This window comes from Pinus tabuliformis, chromosome 4_1 (assembly GCF_031772625.1).
Source record: "Pinus tabuliformis cultivar Carrire ecotype Pingquan chromosome 4_1, CPIR1, whole genome shotgun sequence".
NCBI classification, from domain to species: domain Eukaryota; kingdom Viridiplantae; phylum Streptophyta; class Pinopsida; order Pinales; family Pinaceae; genus Pinus; species Pinus tabuliformis.
The window spans coordinates 609,274,284-609,282,645 of NC_142303.1; the positions used below are offsets into that span (position 1 = coordinate 609,274,284).

Here is an 8,362-nt window from a genome sequence, read left to right on the forward strand (position 1 = left end):
AGAATACATCAAGACTGCCAGGTGATGGTCGAGAGATAAATATATGGGATGATATTATAATGGGAAAACCTCCTTTATCCAGCTACCCAGAAGTTCAAAGGATAAGAAGGTGGATGAACTCAAAAGGGTTTCGTACATTGGAGTCAATGTCACAATGGGATCAATATGACAACTCATGGAAAGAATGGAAGAGACTTGATCTCAAACATCAGTGGGAATATTTAATCTCCCTCCTCAAAGGAGCAACCCCAATCAATCAAGGAACCCAAGACTCTTTCATATGGGATCCATCTGGAGGAGATTACTCAGTGAAATTGGGATATCTAAAACTACAAGAACAACAAGGGCACCAGGACTGGTCTCCATGGAAATTAGTATGGAAAACTGAAAATCTCCCAAAAATAAAAATGTTTATATGGACACTTTTAAAAGGGAAAATCCTTACAGCTGACAATCTCAGGAAAAAAGGTTTCTTCGGGCCTTCTCGATGCCCTATGTGTCTCATGGCTAAAGAGAGCATCCAACACCTCTTCCTTGAATGCAATTTTGCAAAAGAATGTTGGAGTCTTCTTGTATGCCCCTTGGAATTAGTTGTGAATCTCTCTGGACCATCACTAAATTCTATGTAGCATGGAAAAATGAGTACCCTTACTCTCTCAAAAATAAGAACACCATTAAAAGATATTGGACAAGCTTACCCTCCTTCCTCTACTGGAAAATATGGCTTGCAAGGAAATGATCAAATATTTTAGAACTATAAGCCAGAAGTTGGCAAGGTGCTCTCAAAGGCATGGGGATAGCTACAAAATTCCTATCAACTAAAGGAACAAGAACAATAGACTTTAACCAGCTACAATGGGAAGAAAGAGCATGGATCAACTATGTAAAAAGCAGACCGAAACTTCAAAACACACCCAGAAGGAAAGAGATCAATAATAGCTAGAAAATCCGCTTAAAGGAGGAAGAATTCATCATATGGTTGAACACTCTTAACAAATCGTGTATTTTCTTTGATGTTGCATCAAAGTCAAACCCGGGGAAAGCAGGTGCAGGAGGCATTATTCTTAACCAAGGCAGGCATAATTCTTTCTCTTTTGAGCAGAGATTGGGCACGGTCTCAAACAACAAGGCAGAGGCGTATGGATTCCTTTTGGGAGCAAACAAAAAAGAAGAAGGAAATCTAATGAACCCAGTCATTTTGGGAAATTCTTCCATCCTCATCCAAGCAATGGTCAAAAAGACCAAACCGAAAAATGCAGTGTTGGGCCAAATCACAACTAGGATTAGTCAACAACTAAAAGACTTGGGAAAAATCACATTCATGCACATCTTAAGGGAAAACAACAAAAATGCAAGCAATCATGCAAATAAAGTAGTGGCACGATCCCGAGGAGGAGTGTGGATTGAAAATGATATTTTTTTTCCTACCAATTCCATAATCATTCCTTTCCCCTCTCAGTCGAATCACAGTCACTTCGTAATCTCGATTGGCTTATATTAAAATCTGCACCTTTAGAACTAGAGCATTATCTCTTTCAAATCTTCCATGTTGCTACTCTCTGCCCAATTTCGATTACCTTGAATGTCCGTGCATCTCATTCTTCTCGTGATCTCCTCCCGTCCTTCTCTTGCTTGATGGCCCCTCCCTTCATGTTCTTCTTTTTATTCTCTCCCTCCCCCGCAGCTCTATCCACTTCCTGCCTTCACATTTCTTCTCCATGCATTCTCATCCTCTGCACTATCTCTTCAGCCCTTCCTTCACTCTGTGTTCCCTCTTCTCGCTCACAGAGAGCATCCCTTTTCCCTTCTTCTCTTTCTGTAAATCAAGGGTGGGCTGCGATCTTCGTTTCGGGCCTCTTTGCTCTTCGTTGCCTCTCTGTCATTCAGTATATGTTGGTGCTCTTGTTGTCAGGACGCAGTTCTTTACTGCCTCCTCCTTCTCTGCAAAAATTTGTTGTGTCGATCCTTCCTCTCTCGAGGCCACACTATCCTCATAACTATAGTCAAAATTTGGCAAAGGTATTCATTCGGTGCAAAGGGCAAATTAATCCCCTTGATCAAGCATCCAAGAATGAGAAATGTGCTTATTGCAGAACCAACAAGTTTATGATTGATCAGCTCAGAAAAATACTAAGAGAAATCCGATGCTAGTCAAAGTCAAAAAATGCATTTTTTATGGGAAGACTTGCCAACCAGGAAGCACAAAATGAAGCTCTTAACAACAAGTGCGCACATTTGGAGAACCCTATAACATTCCTGAAAGGAATCCTCACCAACCAGATTGGGGAAAACTCAGTCTCTGGGGACAAAAGCAGCGACAACAAGCCTAAAGAAGAGCCCTCTGTAAATCATAAATAAGATCTTTTTTAGAATTTCCACGCATCAACTTTAGCATTTCAAGTTTCTATCTAAGTAATTTCTATGAAATGTAAATGTCAGGTATTTCTATAGCAGTTTGTAAGAATCTATAAACAGTCAGCAGTAGGAAAACTTTGAACTTTTGAAATCAGGAACACAACTGATTGGGATGGTGCTTTCTTCTTTCCCTCTCTTAGTCTGGCTAGCCCCAAAAATCATGTAACTCCCTCCTCTTTTTTGAATAGATATTCCAATAATCGACTATGTTAAAAAAATGTGATAATAATATTTTCAAATGATATAATTAATTTTAGAATTTATGGTTTTCAATCCATATTAATACAACCCAAATCACTAAAATTTTGACAAAAACAAAACAAAACTAAATGAGAGTGAAACTTTACCCTCATTAAATCTTTTATCTTAAAAAAACACTATAATATAAGTAAATAAAAAGAAATTTTATTTGGTTGAAAAATAAAATAAAAATAATAATTAATTTTTTCAATTTATTTCATTTTTAAATTAAATTACTTAAAATAAATGTGATAAAAATATTTTAAAATAATATAATTAATTTGAAAATTTAAAGTTTTCCATCCATATTAATGAGTTACGTTTGATGTTTCGACTAGATTGGTTTAGGAAGCTTTGTTGAAACAACTTATTAGTAACTAGATGCACTAGAAGGGGGACCTGAATCTCGATCTTAGTATTAATAGCCAAACACTCTAACCAATTAAGTTATTCCAGGCATAATAAAATTTCTAAATTCTGAACTTTTCTGTGAGAGGAAAAAATAAATCATGGATTTATATTAAGGAAATATAAAGATTTGCAATACATTATATTTTTTTTGGGGGCTATGAGATGCTCAAAACCAGGTACTATATAGAGGAACAGGTCCAATTCAGGGAACCCTGAAGCAAAACCTTACCCATATCTTCTTAACAGATTAGATTTAGTACATTCAGCTGCAGAAGTAAAAAGACACTAAAAAAAACTTGATAAGTCACATTCGTATAGAACTGAAGCTCAGAGAACTCACTTGCCTTACTATGGAGAAGAATCACATTCCGTTGAATTCTGAACTTTACCACTACAAGTGAGCTAAGAAATTTCTAAATTCAACCTTCTTTAATTTTAAAACTTTCAATGTGATTTACGAAAAAGAAATAAACACCATATGTTCCGTTTCCGGGATTTGAACCAGATATTCTAACTACATTATATTTGTTGAGTACTTTGGTTTCAAATATACAAATTAAGAAATGGTAACGCACTCAGAAATTTAAATATAAAAAAAGACACATATCTACATTTTCATCATGTGAAAAAGTTAACATCATATACTTTCCGTTGCCGGGATTTGAACCCGGGTCGCCTGGGTGAAAACCAGGTATCCTAACCGGACTAGACGACAACAGAACTGTCTTAACTCTTAGACTTTATATCAACAATAGTATTCTTACTGCATTTCTGGTACACCATCCGCAATTCTAAACCCGGTCCATTTTGTCACCAATCAAGATATGTAAAAAAAAATTTCTTCTCTCGCACCATGTTTTTCAATTTTTCTAAAGTCTAGGGCACTTTGATTGTGCAAGGGTTACCCATCAAGCTTGTGATTTCAATAAATTCCTCCGATTTTTAGAGAAATTAGAACGGAAAAACCCACCAGAAAAGCTTCCAAAAAGTTGCACTAAAAACGACTTGCATTTATATGGGGGAATATTTATATTGCCAAATGTGTGATGTGTATTATTTTTAAGAGAGCAAATTAAAATTTAAAATTAATTAATAAAATTAGTTTAGATGTATTTTAATCTTAGATTTATTAGGTGTTTGTTCTTGTAGGTTTATTAGTGTGTTCATGACTAGTAGAATTAGCAAAATCATCTAGGTTAGGGATTATAGTTAGTCTGGGTCACATCAACATCAATTATCATCTAGGTTAGGGATTATAGTTAGTCTGGGTCACATCAACATCAATTCTTAACATCATTAGATTTTAAGTTTATTCTCTCGGTTACTATGGAGTTTTAAACTTGGGTCGCTATATTAAATGAGGTCCTTCAAAACTAATCACACTAGTGAACTTTGACAATTAAACTTATTTAGTATTGAAAAGGTCAAACTTTTAAAATAAGCATTTTATATTTTTATATTTAAAGAGATATAATCATTCTTAATTTTTAAATCAGGAATTGAGATGATCATATATATATATATACACTTTATTTTTTTAACATTTAGGCAAAACCTAGGTTGGCCACAACTCTAATGTTGAACGAAAAAATGATCTACCCATTAGTAGGATGTTGTTACTGGGAATGTGCAAGATTCAATTGAGCCTAGCTGCCCCTTGAGATAGTTTATTTCCCCCATAGGTGGCTCCCACCCTCAGCCCATCCCCATGAGGTTTGGATGTGAGATGCAATGGGGACTAAACTCCACACAAAGAAATTGATATACACCTCATCAGTACGTGTGTGTATGTGTGTAGAGAGAGAGAAAGAGAGTTGTAAAACCAAATTAAAAACTATTTAATTATTAATGTGTTTTTGTTTTTGAAGGTCTTATCTTATTGGTTAATTGACAATGAAGACATTTATCATTGGTTGTTATCCATAAATATGGGTTGATTCATAATTGTTATTTAAGGAAAACAATGTTGCTTGAAATAACCTTCTAGTAGTTTGTAATAGGGTAAATTCCCATTTTGGCAAACACCTCTAGATTTTGGGTTGTTAACATGTTTCCTTACATTCATCTCTCCTCATGGACCCTTGACTTCAACCCAGAACAAGAGACCATAGTAGCACCAATGTTGGTCAGATTAGCTCACCTACCATTAATTTTATGAAATGAGTACTCCCTTGGAGAGATTGGAAACAAAATGGGTTATTTTATAGATTGAGCAAAACCAAAGATGACTCTATATTCTTGTGTAAGAATATGTATGGAGGTGGAATTGGAGAAGGGATTCCCAGAACCTTTGCAAATCAATATAGACATGTGGATTCATTGTCAAGCACTACATTATGAGCATATTACATTCAAGTGCATTGCTTGTCATGTGTATGGAAATTTTACTAAAAAATATCCAAAAATCCAAGAAGAGCAACCCCCTTAAAGGAATTGTCAAGAAAGGAATCCAAGTTCAAGATCATTCTGAGTAGGCCCAGTAGGCGAAGGAAATTTTAATAAAAGGGGTTATTTTATCCAAAGTCTCCACAAGAGGGTTTACCCACGTCAAGGAACAACAAATTTGATGTTTTTGGAAACTTAGAGGAAACAATAAATTTTGAAAATATGGAGAGGGAATTATAAGAGAAACATGCAACATATCTTAACCTTGAACCAACTCATCCTAGTAATGGCTTAGATCCATCACCTAAGGATCTAATATTTAATGCTTAAGAAGAAGAGGAGAAAGTATTGGAAGAGGAGTAAAATTAAGAAGATGCAGAAGAGTAAGAGGAGGACAATGTGGAAACTGAGAAGGAAGAAATGGATTTAGGTCAAAAAGAAGAAAAATAGGGGGAATTTAAAGTCCAAGCCCATCCTAAGTCTTCTAAATTAATCTCCCTTGTTGAATTCCTAAAAATCACTCCTTTGTTGATCTAGTTTTCGATGATATGAGTCGATTGAGAATCAGGAGAATACATTAGGTCATTGTTCCATCATGGCAATGCCTTGGATCATGGTAGAACTCAATTTATGCCTAAAATTTGAACTAGATTCTTATTGGATTTGTCATCCAAAATAAGGTCTATTTGTTATAAGATTAGCTTATTCACCGTTATTTATCTAATTTCGTAAGATGATCATTTGTTTTTCGAACTCTTCCATTGTAGACTTCTAATTCTATAGCAAAGGTAGTTGTTACACGCTATAATACCTTGCACCTGCTAAATTGTTGGAGATATTTTTTCCCATTTGGGCTCTAAATTATCATATTTATGATGTTTCTTCAACAAAGCTAAGAATTGATTAATTGGAACTCCCTACATAGAAGAGGAAGATGTTGAATACACATAAAATTCACAAACCTTATAAAGATGCTTGGGTCCCTAACTTAGTGTGGGACGTTGTGATCACTTTGTATTTGTTTTTAGAACTACCATTGGCAATTTTTTTCCATTGGTCACTATCCTCTAGGTTTATGTTGTGTAATGTTTTATCCCTTAAGGGAATAGGGCTATTGGACAAGGTTCCTTCAAATGAGACCTTTCTTAACAAATCCTATAGTGAAATGTTGTATTCTCACAATACAAGAGCTAGAACTCTGAGTGGTCGCCTCATTCTAACATGATATAATTGGATACACCTTCACTCATTTCAACCTCCACACACATTTTGTGAGAGGACCGTGATGATGCATTTTATAACATCAGTATAGTCAATATATTAAAAAAAATATTAGGAACACTACTTACTTCCTTTAGAAAGGTAGTGTTCCACAAGTGGATTGGGAGATTTTTGGCATCACACTTGGAGTAAGACTATCAAAATAAAGATTCTTATTTAGTTGAATTTCATGAACCATGGTGTAAGTAACAGATAAGTGCTACCCCAAAACTATGGTCATGTTTCCATAATTGACCTCCTTTGCTACACACTCTCAAAAATGATAATGAAGCAACCTCTAGAGAGAAAATTTACCTTTAATGATTTTTATTAGTTAGTAGTAAGCTATTAAATAAGAGTTGAAAATATCCATTGAATTTTCATATGGGAGTTTTATTAGAGTAGTGTTGATTGTCAACAATGCTTCTGAGGCACTATTTCCATGCAGTTGATTTTAAGCTATTATTAATTCATGGATTTCTTTTAGTCTCTATTTATTTATCCATAATCAACTCCATCTAATCCACTATCAACTTGGGGACATTTTTTGAGATCTCCACAACAAAGGCCCTTAAATGTTTTGGGTTTAATGAGAAACATCTATAACATTACATTTTTGGTAAGCCTTAAGGAAAACATAAGGATGGATTTTAGTCGACATGTGTACGTGGTGTTATCTTTATTTCTCATGTTCAACCACTACATCTAAATTCCCCTTTATCTACTTAAAATGGTAATAAAATCCTAATATATAATGAGAATCTTAATCAATAATAAAAAACAATCCTAACTTTTTCTTCGAAACCCTTTGAAATAATTACTTTAATAAATTTTCTATAGTTTATTGTAGTTATACAATTTTTTTTATATTTATGCCATAAGGTGTTCCCCTTATGTAATATATTTCAAATGTATGTCTTGATGTAACCTCTGAGTCATTCCATCTCTATTGATCTTGCCAAAAGATCCTCTAGGCATCCTTCGTCCATTCCTTGGCATTGAGCTTGTTAGTGCAAGCATGGGACTCAACTCAAGTATTGGGTGTTCACTGTGTCCTAGGGCTTCATCAAGTCTGAGGTAGCTCTTTCATAGGTTAATCCCAAGTAGATACTCCACACATCCATCATCCCTTCCTTAATGCCAACCCTAATAATTCAAGGATGGGACTTAACTCAAGCATGGTGGTGTTCACTTTTTCATGGGGCTTCGTCAAGTTTGAGAGATCACCATTGCAATTTTAGTTCAAATGTGTGCTCCATGATCACTGTATCACCCATTGTAACACCAATAAGCAATGCATGTTCATTCATTCACTGAATCAAATATTTATCCCTAAAATTCCCCATATCCATGCCTTTGAGAGCATACTTGGTATTTTTCTTTGGTTCTATTTTTGTAGAAGTATGAAATCCCAAGTGTATGAAAGCCACATTTCTACCAGGAGAAAAATATATGGCCAAGAAATCAAGGCTTAAAAATACCATTCTCTCACAATTTAATGTGCCGTATAGTAAGGAGAGGAGGCTAAAAGCCATAATTCTAGGAAAATAAATATATATGACCAACAAATCAAGGCTTCAAAAACCCATTCTCTCACATTTTTACTATACCCTATAGAAAGAAGATAATGATGTTGTGAGGTCGCATGGAC

General features: G+C 34.9%; 1 non-coding gene across 1 annotated transcript; it reads right to left on the reverse strand.

The window, feature by feature from the left end:
• Positions 1 to 3,712: 3,712 nt before the first annotated feature.
• TRNAE-UUC (transfer RNA glutamic acid (anticodon UUC)) lies at positions 3,713 to 3,786 on the reverse strand. The gene has a single exon. It is a non-coding gene; the product is annotated as a tRNA-Glu (tRNA).
• Positions 3,787 to 8,362: the final 4,576 nt, after the last annotated feature.